Source organism: Choloepus didactylus, chromosome 27 (genome assembly GCF_015220235.1).
Source record: "Choloepus didactylus isolate mChoDid1 chromosome 27, mChoDid1.pri, whole genome shotgun sequence".
NCBI lineage: Eukaryota > Metazoa > Chordata > Mammalia > Pilosa > Megalonychidae > Choloepus > Choloepus didactylus.
The window spans coordinates 23,792,822-23,809,024 of record NC_051333.1 but is presented as its reverse complement, the minus strand read 5'-3'; the positions used below and the strand labels follow the sequence as shown (position 1 = coordinate 23,809,024).

Here is a 16,203-nt window from a genome sequence, read left to right as displayed (position 1 = left end):
GGTCCTGTCTCAGGAAGTAGCTGAGTGGAGGCGACACAGCTGAACAAGGAAGCAGGAACATCGTGCTCTATGAACAGAGTCTTCAGTGATTCTAAAACTTGACTCCAGCTCACAGAAAGGAAAGCAACTTTGTATTCACAACTGGATAAACCATTTCGCCTGAGTTGACTGATCGTTTTTACTTCGACATTCAAGGAATAGGCGTGTGTGTCCCTGAAGACGTGTCTTTATTTCCTACTCAAGACTCAGGCATTGCACAGTCATCCATAAACCATTCCCTCTTTGCCAGAGATTGAACAAAGCAAAAGGCGATTAAAAAAAAAAAAAAATGCTGTCGGCAGGTACCAAATACTGGTAACAGAAATTAAGAAATCAAGTGGCTTGGCTAAGCATTTCCAGTATTCAGATATGCAAAACAGTCTCCTGAACATTAGTCATTTTCATATCACATTCAGAATTTTTTGCTAGATCCGTATGATATCAGCACCACAATTAACTAACATTTTTCTTAAAATATGAATCACATTTTCACTTAAATTTACTTAAAAAGGAAACTTTTTTTATCTCTACTCTAATGGGAAATCAGGATCATTTGCCACAAATTGTGAGCCATTAAAAAATTCACTGAAAACATAGCTATTAAATTAGAAAATAGCCATTAAATTAGAAAAGTCTGTCCATGTACCTCCTAAAATAATCTTCTACATTGTCAACAGTATAATTGTGTAGAAGAAATATCAGAAAGAGGGCAAAGTTGTGAACTTTAAAAAATTAAAACTCTAAAGATAGCTTATAACAATTGTGTTGCTTTGACCCATAAAACGAAAGGTTGTTTTTTTAAAAACTAACGTGAGTAGAAATCTTATGGAAAAAAATAGCTGCTAATATATTTCTCTCCCCTCCACACATTCTAAAATAAAATGTGCCAGTGTTTGAATACACTAAACTTTGTAGACCAAATATCCATGATAGGCTCAGAGATATAGATTCTGAAGGCGACATCATTCAGAATAAAGCCGACAATGTGTTTAATACATTACCATCTCCCTCTCTGAGACAGTGTCACCTGGAGTCAGTAATTGAAATTTAGCACAAATATCAGCGTATGGAATCGTAGCATCATTTAACCATCCTTATTAGTGGGGTAATTATACAATCAAGATGTATTAATATTTTTGTGATGAAGCAATTAATTACCTTTGCAAGTTTAAGTACATATTGTGACACTCACAAGATGCTATTCCCTAGAAACTGAGCCCACAAATCAGTAGCCTTAAGATTGTCTCATGTGTGCTGACATATACACACACACACACATATATTTCCCCCACAAGGGCTATGCAGCAATTTTTATGGATTTTTTGAGTTATAGAATCTACAGTAAAAGTGGCTAATATGGATAAAAATCTCCAATAGTATCAAAGAAAAATAATGAAATTCTCAAAGTTATAAAATTTGATTAATTATAATTCATTAGTAATATGTCTGATCATTAAATCATTCTTAAAAATTTAAATGATCCACTCTGCCAGAATGTTCAAGAAATTCATGTGACACCTTTTTTCTTTTCCTTTTTTTTTCTTTTTTTTGCAGTGTTCTATGTGATTGTTTTTCCAAACTTTTTCATTATAGTAACATACAGAAAACTCAAATATTTCCAGTTTAACTGCCTTCCAGGGTACAATTCAGTGGTATTAATTTCATTCACAATATTATGCTACCATCACCAACATCCATTTCCCAAACTTTTTCATCACCTCAAACAGAAATTCTATATCCATTAAGCATTAACTCTGCCCTCGCCCCCAAACCCCAGCCCCTAGAAACCTGTAATCTACTATCTTTCTCTATATTTGCTTATTCCAGGTATTTCATACAACATTTATCTTTTTATGTCTGGCTTCTTTCACTCAATGTGATATCCTCAAATTTCATCCATGTTGTAGCATGTATCAGAGCTTCATTCCTTTTTGCAGCTGAATGCTATTCCATTGTGTGTATTGCACACCTTTTCTGAGCACCTCCTGCTGCCCACTGTGTCTGGAGCTGAGTACATAGCTGCAAGCCAGAGCAGAGAGGCTCTGGCCCTCAAGAGTGGGAAGACAGAGAACATTCTGGGCAATGGCCCAAAGGTGAGAAGTATTGTGGTATCTTCAAGGAACAGAAAGAAATCCAGCGAGACTGAAGCATGGTGACCGTGGTAAGCAAGGGGGAGATTGATAAGAGATGAGGTCAAGAAGATGGGCAGGACCAGGTGATGAGGGCCTGAAGTCCATTCCAACGGATAGGAATTTATTCCAAGTGCAACATGAAACTATGAAAGGATTTTTGGAATGGTAATTTGAAGTTATTATATTGCTTTATAGCGTTTCATAGACTATTGGGAATTTCAGACCCCATTGTCTGAGATGTTGGGATTGTGATCTGGCAGAATTGCTAATTTTTCTGTTCACTTTAGTGTCATCTACGCATTGAAGATGTCAGGGTGGTCTTCTATGTAGATGAGAAGGTTGCAGAGGCATGTTTATATCAATGCATAAGTAAGGCTACACAGAGAGTAAGAGCTGCAAATCTTCAGGCTCTAAAGGCTTAAGTCCTTCAAAGCTGACAGTCAAGCCTCTGTTGTGTCTTCCATTTATGGAATTGGTGCTCGTGGCCTGGACTCCAGCAATTCATATGCTTCTCCAACCAGGATTTGTTGTCCAGCATCTATCAAAAGAGAAGTCAACTAAAGGACTTGGTGCAGTAACACATGACTGCTGTATCAGATAAGGGATCACTAGCCACTGTGAATGATAAACTCCCCAATCTAAAGGGTTCAACACAACAGAAGTTTATTTCTTCTCATGAAGCCCAACCAGTGGTAGTGATGGCAGTGAGGAGGAGGCTTGTGCACTGTTCAGGGACCCAGCCTGTATCCCTCTGTGATGTCACCCTGTTCTAGAGCAGCACTGTGCAGTAGAACTTTCTGTGATAATGGATATGTCCTATACTGCAAATCTTCAGGCTCTAAAGGCTTAAGTCCTTCAAAGCTGACAGTCAAGCCTCTGTTGTGTCTTCCATTTATGGAATTGGTGCTCATGGCCTGGACTCCAGCAATTCATATTTAATTTTATTAAAGTAAAATAAAATTAAAACTTTCTTTCATTTTAATTAATTTAAATTTAAATAGCCACATATAGTTAAAGGCTGCTAGTGAATAGAACACAGCTCTAGAACCTTGGTGTCCTCTCCACTCAGCTGGTAGGTGAGAAAAAAGAGAATGATAGTGTGCAACATTTTTATGGGTCAGTCCTGTAAGTGCTACACTTCACTTCCTCTTCCTTTTCATTGGCTAAAACCAAGTCACATGGCCATGCCTAATTGCAAGGGAAGGTGGGAAATGTAGTCTTACTGCATGCCCAAGAAAATTAGTGAAAGGATTTAGGCCAGCACATAGCAGTATCTGTGATTCTAGGACTGAAAGATCAATGAAGGCCAATAACAAAACCCACCAACAAAATTACACACGAGCAGTACAGAGCTAAACTAGTTAGAATGCGAAACGGCAAGATTTTATTACATCCAACGAGTGACAAGATTAAGATTTGAGGATGTATATGCTCAGCTATGTGCATTCATTCAACATTTATCACAGGCCTACTCAGTAGCAGGTCCTATGCTAGGCACAGAGAATGCAAAGATGGATAAGACAGCATCCACCACAGGTCATTGTAATTTAATGTGGCAGGTGTAACTTTAGAGAAATGGATAAGGCACAATGAAAACTCAGGAAAAAGATACTAAATTCTTCTGGGGACAGGAGGATGGGGGATTTAGGCAACAGTTTCCAACAGACACATGTGGACATGTGTGTGTATGAGTGCAGTTTCATACATACCCCACACTTTTTGGGGACTTAGTGAGGAGAGGTAAAGAATAGGTGGTGGATCACCTTCATACCTGAGTCAATAAGGAAAAAGTGTCATAACTCCAAAATAGACTTGCAGTTAACCTTGTGTCAAATTGATTGCTGACTTGAATCCCTTCATGGGCTCAGCCATGTGTATGAGTTCATCAGATGCATCTTGTGCCTCCAAAGCATCACCATGAGTTTATCCTCAGTTTAGCTGAGCATATTGACCAAAAACCAAAATCCCTACTCCGTTCTCCCTTGGAGCTACTTCTTCACCTCTCCTTTCTTGTCACATTCCCCTTTGTTTTGTGGTTTATTATTTATACATCCTCTCTCCAACAAAAATTGTATATCCCTTGACTTCAGTGTCCATGACTTAATTTTTTTGGTATTAACACCATAGTTAACCCACTAAGTATGGTGGACTTCTTTGCATCTTGGCCACCTGGCATCCACCCACTTTACCTCCAATAATGACATCTGATTTCATTTTTGTGACTTGTCTCTTCTTCAGTCTTGTAAACCAAGCATTGGGCCCCTGTCATAAACCAGAGCAATCAACTTCTTTCTCCCCACAGAACTTTGAATCTGGAGAACAACAATGTGAGGTCAAGAAAGTGGTTTGAGTTCAGCTCCTCAGAGAGAAGAGATCACAATATATGTGGTCAACTCTGCCTAGACCCTGGATACCCTTGGTTCCTGTCTATTTTGAGCCAAGGGCTTCATCCTTCCCATCCACTCCTAAATCCCCCGAGGGATTTCCCACAAACATCAGTCATCTACAGCTAGCCTGTAGAAATTCCAGTTTATGGAATTTACATCTGTAAATGCATATGGAATGTGTTACTAATAAATGTCACATGAGCCTAAATGTAAAAATCCCTCTTTATGGATTTGTATAATCTCTTTTACATAGACGCCAAATGAAACACATCCGATGTCTATTGGAGTCCAGTGTGACCAGATGTTATTTTCAATATGCTTGGAGATATTTTCATTTGACTCTTGAGATGGAAAGATACAAGTAGGATTAAGACCCGATCAACATCTCTACCACCTCTCTAGATTTGGAAACACTTTTACCTTTTCCTCCCTCTTTTAGGTCCTCCTGTCCCTGTCATAGCTACCTTCCTGCTATTAGGATTATTTTCTCCTAATTCTCCCCTTCTAGATTGGAGCTTCAAAGCTTCAAAAGGGCAGAGATCCTTTACTATATTGTCTACAGGGATTGGAAGAAGGACTTCTTTCCTAGGAAGCACTCAGTAAACATTAGCTGAATTGAATGGAATTGATTGGATTGATTGTTGAATCCACATAAGTGGCTTTGGTAAATCCATTAGCTTTGCCCTAGGAATCTCAGCTCTTGTCCTCCCCTATTTCAGTTTGGCCAAATTAACGTGACAGACAGTGATTCAGTAGTCTTCTTTATTCACTTCAGAGGGTTAGAAATAAGATGTGAAAATGACATCACAGAGACATGTCAAAACAGCCATGTGGGGTCAAGGTGGGAGAAGGTCCTGCTGTCCAAGCTTTGCAAGAAGGAAGCTGTCAGAGCCACTTGAGTGGATCCCACAGAAATTACGTGACACAAAATGATCATGCTGTTCTGGAAGTTGGCATCTGGGATTTCAGTCAAAGGGCATTAGAGATTCAATGCACCTGTCACAACTCTTGGAAGCACCATTAGTTCCCTTTGGTCATCTGAACCTGTGGATCATTCCTCTCTGAGTCTTATAGAGCAGAACTTTTTATGTGTGTATAGTTAAAATATCAGAGACCACTAATAAAACAATAAGTCTGGAAGGTTTATCAACTCATAAGACATTAAACCTTAAAGGTTTATCTAACACTGTATAGCCCTTACCCAAGTAGTTCTGGGGCCATAAGTGCATACCTTCTCCCAGGTAAGCCCCTGGAAGAGGGACTCAAATTTTTAATTTTTAATTTTTATAAAGTATGTGTGTGAGAATGTGTGTGTATTTGTGTGACTTGAGAGAGAGAGGGAGAGAGAAAGAGAAAATAAGTAAATAATGTGTATTTGAAAAGCCACCAAAGACAAGAGAAAAAGTTGATATATATTTAGCTGAGTGTTTTGTGGAATTTTTTTTTTTAATTTGAAAAACTCCAGTACAAACATGCAAGCCAAATAGGAGCCTTTCACTATGGTTATTTATTTTTTTCTCTTCTTTGGAAAGCTATGCAAATGTGTTATGTAAAGCAAATATTAGACTCCTTATTCTTAAACAAAGTTTATAAGGTTCGTGTGTCAAGGATGAGGCCAAGGACCTCACACAGAAAGTTTCCTGTCCTGGAAGAAATTCTCATGAAATACAGAATATGGGCAGTGAGAGGACCCCTTCCTGCCAGAAAGGAAACCCAGTTCACTCCTAATGACACCCATGGGGCTGGCTGAGCTCAGCATGGGGTTGGAGCCCCTTCTCTTCAGACAAGGAGAGGAGCCCAGAGAGCAGAAAGACCACAGCAGAAGTTGAGGAGTATTTACTCAGAGGAGACCACTTGTGTCCAACTCCGTGCTGCTTTGACATCCTGATGCACAAGGCACCTGACCCTTTAGAGACACGGGAAGTGAAAGCAAGGTGATCAAATGAAAAGCATTCTTTGGTCTGGGAGCACACAGGCGTGGAATCCAGTAGGAGTACAGTTACTATTTATAGGAAACTGGCACCGAGTTATAACTTTTCCTAGACAGGTTGGTGCCATCGTATTCTGGCACTCTGAAAAGCATTAAATAAGGCTTAGCATTTGTCTAAACCATGCTGGATGTACTATACTTCCCGATATGTATTGCTTCCTCTGACTGGCAGTTTCACTAAAGTCCCTCCCTGGGGAGCAGAGAGCCGGAGTTATAGTCAACCATGGTTAATTTGTGCTTTGTGCTTTGTTTATCCAAACCATATGTCTAGATGGTTGTAATTCTGTGTCACTGCCTGTGTAATGCTCTCTGTGCTAAGAGATCTGTAAATAGCAATAGCTCGATGCATAATCATGGCATTCTGCGGTGGGGGAAAGGGAAGTTTTAAGTGACGTTTGTTGTGGAGTCAGCCACCCCGAGGATGACTCAATGCGGGACTTGGAGGCCGTGACCCTTGTGTTTTAGTCAAGCAGGTCTCTGTGGGCCGGATGGGACCTTACAGAAGCCAGATGGTGGCAGGGTCAATGCTACCTCCGATTCTAATTCTCTAGCCTTAGGGTTTGAGAACACCCCTGATTAAATCAGATCTCTGCTTCTCAGCAGCCCCAGTAAGTTGTCCATGTACAGAAGAGAGATCCTTTTATTTAAATGCTAAAAGGAAAGAAAACAAGGCGGATCCATCAGAATTTCCTTTTATGACATCTTCACTTGACGATTTTACTTAATTTTCAAATGTCTATGATGAAAAGACCACTGTGTTCAAGGGTGGGAGGTGATAAAACCCAACACGAATCTCTTAAATGGCAAACTACCAGCTAGGATGAAAACACAAAGATTTCAGCTTCCATGTGTGAGGTAAAAGTTCATGGGTTCCAGAGTGCCTCCCACTCTTGCAACAAACATGAACTAAATATCTTCTAGGTGCCAGGAATAGTGCCAAATCCCTGCAGATTATGGCAAACACCCAGCGCCCCGTTCTCATGGAGCTTACAGGAGCAGATGCTGACTAGGACAGTGTGCTGGCTTGAGAGCTCCAGAGAAAGGCTTGTAAGTTGTGGCAAATTCTACCTCGACCTGACTTCAGCAGCCAGCTACCTCCTACAGTCCGAAAGAGGGATTTTGAAAATATTTCTCTGTGCAAATGCCGTCATTCATTTAGGAGTGAGTCCACCTTACTCCAGACGCCCCCTGGAGCTTGACTATTCGCAAGTTCCTTAATTGCATTATAGCTGACCCTTGTCCCCAGGACAGTCTCAGACTGTGGGGAGGGGAAATGTGTCCAGCCTCTTTGAGTTTTGGGGAATGAAGGAAGAGGTCTGTCACCATCCCTATGGGCATCGGTTGAACATATTTCTGCCAGCCTTCCTTAGGCTCCTGCATCAAGAGAGAATTCCGATGATTGCTCTCATCCATGGACAGGTCCTCTGGATGCACCACACTGCCAAGCAACCTTGGTACATTTCTCTCTGGTACATTTTTGTCACCAAACATCCTGCTACAGTGACTATTTCAACCCCTTATTCTGTTCTCAAGCCCCAATCTTGGCAAATGGACTTTTGTTTGGAGAAATGAGGAGCCATCAGACAAGAGCATCTCATTTTCCGTCCACTGATTCTATCAGCTCATCTGCACCTGCTCCATCCTCCCCTTCTTTCCTCCTGTTACAAAGGGGCAGCTTACCCTACCCCTTCCTTCATATCCTTGTCCTTCCTGCCTCTGAGAGTTTCTTTCAATAGTTATGCTCTCTCTCTTAAAGTTCACATTATTCTCCCATTCTTAAAAGTCATTCTTTCCTTCCCCTGTAATTTTAAAAAAATTTTATATCAAAATTTACAAACACTTTACCCAACAGTGACACCTCCCCATTTCCCCTCTCCCCATCCCCTGGTAACCTCAAAATCAACTTTCTGTCTATAAATTTCCTATTTCTAGACATTTTGTATAAATAATATCACACAGTATTTGTCTTATGTGCTTTGCTTAGTTCACTCAGCAAAGTATTTTTAAGGTTCATCCATGTTGTAGCATATATCAGAACTTCATTCATTTTTATAGACAAATAATAGTCTATTGTATGTATATACCATGTTGTGTTTATCCATTCAGCTTTAAATGGACACTTGGACTTTTTCCACCTTTTGGCTGTTGTGAATAATGCTGCTATGAACATTGGTGTACAAGTATCTGTTTTCAGTTTCTTTGCTTATCCACCTAGGACTGGAATTGCTGGGTCATAAGGTAATTCTATATTGAACTTTTAGAGGAACTGCCATACCACTTTCTACAGTGGCTGCACCATTAAAATTCATCTTTCTCCCACATATTTTCCTCCTGCTTTGGCCTTATCTCTGTACTGTCCTTCACAACCCATCTTAAGAGAGGTGTGTCCACACATTGTCTCCAATTTCTCACCTCCTTTCAATTTCATCCCACTCCAACCTGGCTTCTTTCCTTCTCATTCTATCAGAACTGCTCCTGTCAACTACTCCCAATCCACTCTCCTATCCCACCATCCTAACCCTTTCATCTGATTACAAACACAAGGGCCAACAGCTAGTCCTCATCTTCACATGTGATATCCTGTAGATAAGGTGATCACATGTCTCTGTTTATGTGTGTTGCCCTGATGTAATTATTCATAACACCTCCTTTCACACTCAAAGGCAACTGGGTTTGGACAATAAATTACAAGATCAACTATCTGCTGGTAAATAATAGAAGTCTGTGATCTGTCTGCCCAATCCATTTATTTTGTTTGTTTTGGTAACAGTTCCCAACTTTCCTTTAGCCGACCATCACTTGCAGATACATTCTCCATATGGTTATAGTCATATGTCCAAACACACAAAGGCAGATTGGTTAAAAGAGAAAGATTTGGTCAAAAGTGGGTCAAGAACTTTCATACCCAATAATTTTGCTGGTGTTATTGGGGAAAAGACTATTTTCCCGGTGGGAATGGTAAGCGACTAGAATGTAACCAAGCCCCACGGCTTCTCTCAGTTCTCCCGAGTAGCTTGGCTCGGGGGCTCCGCCAGCGGCTGCCGCCCACCCCCCGGGCCGCGCCAACGCGCCAGCAGCCCCCTCCCACCACCTCGCTCCGCCCCCACCAACGCGGAAAGTTAAGTTTGAAGAGGCGGGAAGACAGAACCATGGACATGAAAAGGAGGATCCACCTGGAGCTGAGGAACCGGACCCCGGCGGAGGTTCGAGAACTTGTCCTGGACAACTGCGAATCAAATGATGGGAAAATTGAGGCGTTAACAGCTGAATTTGTGAACTTGGAGTTCCTCAGCTTAATCAATGTAGGCTTGATTTCAGTTTCACGTCTCCCCAAACTACCCAAGTTGACAAAGCTTGAGCTCAGTGACAACAGGATCTTTGGAGGTCTGCACACGTGAGCGGAAAAACTTCCGAATCTCACACATCTAAACTTAAGTGGAAATAAACTGAAAGACATCAGCACCTTGGAACCTTTGAAAAAGCTGGATTGTCTGAAGAGCCTGAACCTGTTCGACTGTGAGGTCACCAAGCAGAACGACTACCCAGAGAGCATCTTCAGGCTCCTGCCCCACGTGACCCACCTGGATGGCTGCGACCGCCCGGACCCGAAAGACCCCGACCCCAACGCCGAGGTGGGCGGTGTGGACCAAGAGGAGGACGATGAAGAAGGAGACGATGAGGAGGATGAGGAGGACAAGGAGGATGAGGATGGTGAGGACCAGGATGGTGAGGACCAGGATGGTGAGGACCAAGAGCTTGACGATGAAGTGGATGAAAAGGAAGACAAAGATGTAGAAGGGGAAGAAGATGAAGACAAAGTCAGCGGGGAGGAGGAAGATTTGGGCCACGATGGAGAAGTTAATGAGGACAAAGACAATGAGGATGAAGATAAAAATGAAGAGGAGGAAGAAAGTGGGAAAAGAGAAAAGAGGAAGAGAGAAACAGATGATGAAGGAGAAAAGGATTAAGACCTCAAACAACCATCAAAAAAAAGAACTGTTTAGCATTAGCATTGGTTGGACTGCTCCTTTGGATTCGGTAGCTGTTTGGAAAAAAAAAGAAAAAAAAGAAAAAAAAAAGGTAGCTGTGATACAAAGCCCGGGAAACCCACCCACCTGAAGAGCCAAACAACAGTTCTTGAGACATTCCACCTTCCACCGTTTAGTCCCTCTTGGAAATCTACCACCAAGCTTGGGGACCTCACCCTGACAAAACTGTAAACATTGTTAGGTTTTTGTGGAAGACTTGCTGTGTAAAACCTGGCCAGAAGATGAAGACAGTACAGATGAAAGCATAGCAGAGAGAGGGAGAGAAAGCGGGTGGGGTGGGGGGGGGCTCCTGACATGCTGTTGAGCACCTGGATGTAGAAGCCTGTCCCATCCCTGGACTTTTCATTAAATAAGCCAAGACTTTTCTTTTTCACTTGGAGACGTTTGAGGTGAGTGTCTGTCACTTAATGCCAAGAGAGCCTGGACCTTCATAGGCACACCTTAAATTCAACTCTGGGCAGTCCTATCCCTGCTGGCGCTAAATGTACTCTTATTCCAGACTTCCAGTCTCAGCAGTCACCCAGTCTCTTTTGCCAGAAACCTGGAAATCATTCTTGACAACACCCTTTTGCTAATCCCATCGTTGATACCATCGATTCCATTACCAAAATATTTCTAGACTCTGTTACCGTCCCTCCATCAGCACTGCCCCAATAAGTTCGTAATACCATCATCTTCACTGGGACAACCCAACAGTCTCCCAGCTGGTCTTCCCATGGCCACTCTTGCTCCCCACAACATCCTCCACAGAACTTCAGATCTGCTCATGGACTCCACTGCTTAAACCTTGAAGTGGCCCCACTGCCCTTGGGATAAAGTCCCCTGCACATTTCACTGGGGAGTTGGAAGGAGAGTAGGGGAGTCCACCAACACCCAGAAAGTCAGCTGGTATTATCAGAGCTTCCATAATTCCTGAATTCACAGATGAATTCTATTAAAGACAACATCAGTATGATTTCCCATAGCAAGTATTTTTTCCCCTTATTATTTGTTTTATTTTGTTTCAGTCAGAAGCTTAGGTTAAACTTTCTTCCTTTAGTTGGGATACTTGAACACTAAATGTTACCAGCCCCTTCCCACAAGCCGTTGACATAAGAGTGGTGTCCAGATTTTGATCTGTGGTTTTTACTGATGCTGTCAAGACACCCAGAAGAGTCTGCAGCTGATGCCCCTCGTGTGGGTTGATACTGCAGGGTCATTTGTGACTTCAGTGTTTGGAGTTTCCCATAAAACCTTCCCAGAAAAAAACAGCATGTGCTCACAAAGGAGAGGCACAGTCAACCTCATCATCCCAGTCTCAGACCTGAGCCTCTCTCCATTTCCTCCTTCCTCAGGAAGAGCTTTGGATTCCGAATTTGATTGAAACTGGGTCAGCTAACGTTAGCTCTACCTGGTTGGGAAGCTGTATGACCCACAGGTTTTGGAAATGAGTGGGAAAGAGAAGTTTTACTGAGATTGATGCAGGAAGGCTAAAATAAGAGGAGACATAATGTCATGTTTCTGGTGGAGAGGAACTAAAATGTATAAAGGTGTCAAATCACCCAATTTTTCTGTAAGCCTATTGTAATTCCAGTCCAAATTTTAATAACTTTTCCTTTGAAACTTGACAAAATGATTCTAAATGTTATCTGGAAGAATAAGTGAACAAAATAATCAAGTAAAGCTTGACTAAACAGAAAGATCAGGGCCATTTTCACAAACAGACATCAGAATAGATCCTAAAACTGCAGCAATTAAACTAGTATGGTAATGGACAGTGTAGATGGGCAAGTAGAAAGAACATGTCAGAACTTAGTACGTGGTGCAAGAGGCATTTCAAATCATCAGGGAAATGATGAGGGGACAGAAATTAATCAATCACTACATCACATCACATGCTAATAAATTTCAGATGGATTGAAGGTTTAAAATTGCACACACAGAAGAACTAGAAAGAAATATAGGTGCATGTTTAGCTGATCTTGTGTCGGGAAAATCTTTTTAAGCAGTATTTTACCATAAAGGAGAGCATTGATGGAATTGGCCACATATAAATTCAAGCCTTCTGCTATAAGCAAAATTTAAGAGCAGATGAAAACTGGAGAAAAATATTTGCAACATATGACAAAGGGTTAATACTCTGAAATATCAGTATGGGAAAAAGACATGATTAGGAAATTCACAAAAGAAGTACTAACAGCAAAAACAGGAAAAACATTTAACTTTGCAAGTTGTCAAAGATGTGCAAACTGAAACAATAGTGAAACATAATTTTTCAGCTAATACACTGACAATTTTTTTAAAAGTAAGATGTTTAGAGGATGGAGAAATGAGCACCCATAGATTTTCACCCTGAGCCTAAGGTGACACAATCTTTCCAGAAGGTAACATGACAAAATTCTAAAATATGTGCATAGCCCATTTACACAGCAATTCCTCTTCTAAGAATTTATCCTTAGAAAATAATCATAAATAATGGTAGAAATTTATGTAAAAGATGTGCACTGGAAGGTTGTTTATAATAGCAAAAAAATTAAAAACAAAATAAATTGTCTGACAATATGGAACTGGTTAAATAAATTATGATGCATTATAATCTGTGATCATAAAAAAAAGCATACTGAGAACTAGACAGTGACTTTGGAAAATGTTCACAATATATTGTTAAGTTAAAAAAAAAAAAAAGGGCTGCAAAACAACCTGTACAATGTGGTCTCACTTTTGTTATTTTAAATGTATATATGTAAATATATGCATAGAAAACAACTTCAAGAGGATAACAAAAAGTTATCCCTGATTATCTCTGGATGACGAGAGTATTGGTGATTTTCATTTAATTCCCAAATATTCTGCAATAAAAAATGTATTACTTTTGTAGCAAGCTTTTTGAAAACATTAACTTTTATTTAAATTCTGCATAGAAAGCAGGTCTCCAAAGTGGCCTACAGGAGCCTTTTTTGGGAAGTTCTTCCAGCCAGAAATTGGGGAACACTGTATGTGAGTGGAAGGGAGTTCATCCTAATATGGCTGGGCTAGGAGGATATAAACTAACTGCTGGGAGCCACTGCTCTGGGGTCTACAGCTGAATCACTGACCTGCTTCCCATAAGCACTGCCTCATCCATAAACAAAGGGATGGGAAAGTGATGTCAATTGGAGATAATAATAATTATAACAACAATACGTATAACAACCAACATTTATTAAGCACTCACTATTTTCCAGATTCCGAGCTAATTGGTCTACAGATATCTCATTTAACCCTCACAACAATCTTTCGACACAGGTGGTATTATCTGTGATGTGTAGATAAATAAATAGAGACACAGTGGTAGCATAATTGGCCTGGTTCCCAGGTGGTGAGGTAGGATTACAAACCTGTGTGAGTCTGATTCCAGAGCCCCTCACCCATCTCCACTGATGAGGGGAGGTAGAAGGATTTTTCCAAACCCACATGCTCCCATCCCATCACCACCCAGGCCTCAATTCCCTTTGTGATTCAGCCTTGTATTATGTAGCCTGACTCCAGTATGAAAGATTTGTAGCAATTGCATGATGTATGAGATGCCATTTGTAAAAATATTATTTAATGTAAAACATGATTTTTTTCTCCTGATTTACAAGTTGGATTTATAAATCTGCACTTCACACTATCTGAGTTATATATCTTGCCTCTGATTTATAAAACTTGCCTGTAAATCTTCCCAGCAAAGTTTTGATTCAGAAATCATTATTTTAAGAATTAGATTTAGTTAAAACATTCAACTGCTTTATAGGGAAGGCAATGGATTTACATAACTCCAACTGGAGCTTGCAGATCCTACAGCAGCTCTGCAAATCGTGCCCAGGAATTCCTAAAGAAAATGTTTTGATTAAAGGACATTCACTTCACACTTCAGCTACAACTGACTGATTTACACAGCAGAAGCCATGCAATAATGAAGCCATTTGATAAAATCCTATTTTCTTTAACTCCAGTCCCTGATTTATATGCTCTGATTGGGTTTTCGGTAATGTGACTTCAGTCACAGACTCCTCCACCCTAGCTAGAGATGGTCTTGGGGAAAGGTCCAGGAGGTGGGTATAGTTAGAACAAAGAATGGCACTAGCAACTTGTTCTTGGCCTCTTTCTCTTGTTCTGAAGGAGCCAAAGCATGGTGCCTCCTACCCGCAAGTCAAAGGCAGGTGAGCTTGGGGGAACGTCTGTAAGATGTCATTGCCTTAACCTGGAATGTTGTTGGTTCACACTGTCCCCACTGCTCAAATGAAGAGGATCAATCTGAAGTAACAAAATGGTCAGTTCAGCACAGCCCAAAGGGGACTGAGGGCTTATTTGATAGGTACTTGCTGGCTGAATAAATCTGGGAACAAGTGAACAAATTTTTATTTATTTATTTATTTATTTATTTTTGGTTTAAGAGCCAAGCTCAAGAAGCAATGATTCAACAGATGGTAAAATGAATGAAGAAGAGAAAGGTCTGTAAGGACCTGGAGGGATGTTTGTCCCATCTGAATGGCTGCCATAGACCAATGCCACCCAGTTGTTGCTATATGGGATGGTTTGCCCATTATCTCTGGATCTGGAGTCTCAAGAAAATCCTGAAATCCAGACTTTTATGTTAAATCCCCCAATTGTAAGATCAGTTTTTTGGGGTATAATTTAAATGTATTAAAATTCATGCATTTTAGTGTTAGGTCAATGACACTTGATCTAAGTATATACCAGGCAACCACCACTTAAATCCAGGCAGAACATTTCCATCTCTCCAGGAAGTTCCCTTCTGCCCCTTGAAGTCCACCTCCAGCCTCCCACCACAGCTCCAGTCAACCACTGATCTGCTTTCTACCATAACAGATAAGGTTTGACTATTTTGGAATTTAATGTAAGTGGAATCATATGGGATGCATGCTTTTCTGTCCACTGTCTTTCACTCAGCATAATATCTGTGAGACTCGTCCTTGTTGTATGCACCAATAATTTGTTCTTTTGTGTGACTGAGTAGGGTTCTATTGTAGAGATGAATCACAATTGTTTATTCATTCCCTCTTGGTGGACATTTGGGTTGTTTCCAGATTGGGGCTATTATGAATAAAGCTGCTATGAACATTGCTGTACAAGTCTTTTTATGGACATATGTTTTCATTTCTCGTGGGTGAAAACCTAGGAATGGAATTGCTGACTCACATGAATGTATGTTTAACTTGACAAGAAGCTGCCAAACAGTTTGCAAAAGTGATTGCATAATTTTACTTTCCCCTTAGCAATATATGAATTTTCCAGTTGCTTAACATCCTTGGTATTGCTAGTCTTTTTAATTTTAGTCATTTAGTCATTCTAGTCATAATTTTAGTCAAATACAAAGTAGTATCTAATTTTAATTTGTATTTTCCTAATAACTAACGGTGTTAAGCATCTTTTCATGTGCTCATTGATCTGCACTCAAGGTCACTCTTTCCTCAGCCATTTGCAATCTTCTGCTAAGTTCATCTGGTGAATTTTTCATTTCAAAGTTATAAAGTTTTTGTAATTTTCAATTCTAGTCTGTCCGTTTGGTTCTTTTTTATAGTTTGTATTTTTCTACTCAAATTCTTTCTTTTCACTCATTCAGACTATATTTTCCTTTAATT

At 40.4% G+C, this 16,203-nt stretch overlaps 1 pseudogene; it reads left to right on the top strand.

Annotated features, from left to right (window-relative positions):
* Positions 1 to 9,697: 9,697 nt before the first annotated feature.
* Positions 9,698 to 10,516, top strand: LOC119521736 (annotated as a pseudogene).
* Positions 10,517 to 16,203: the final 5,687 nt, after the last annotated feature.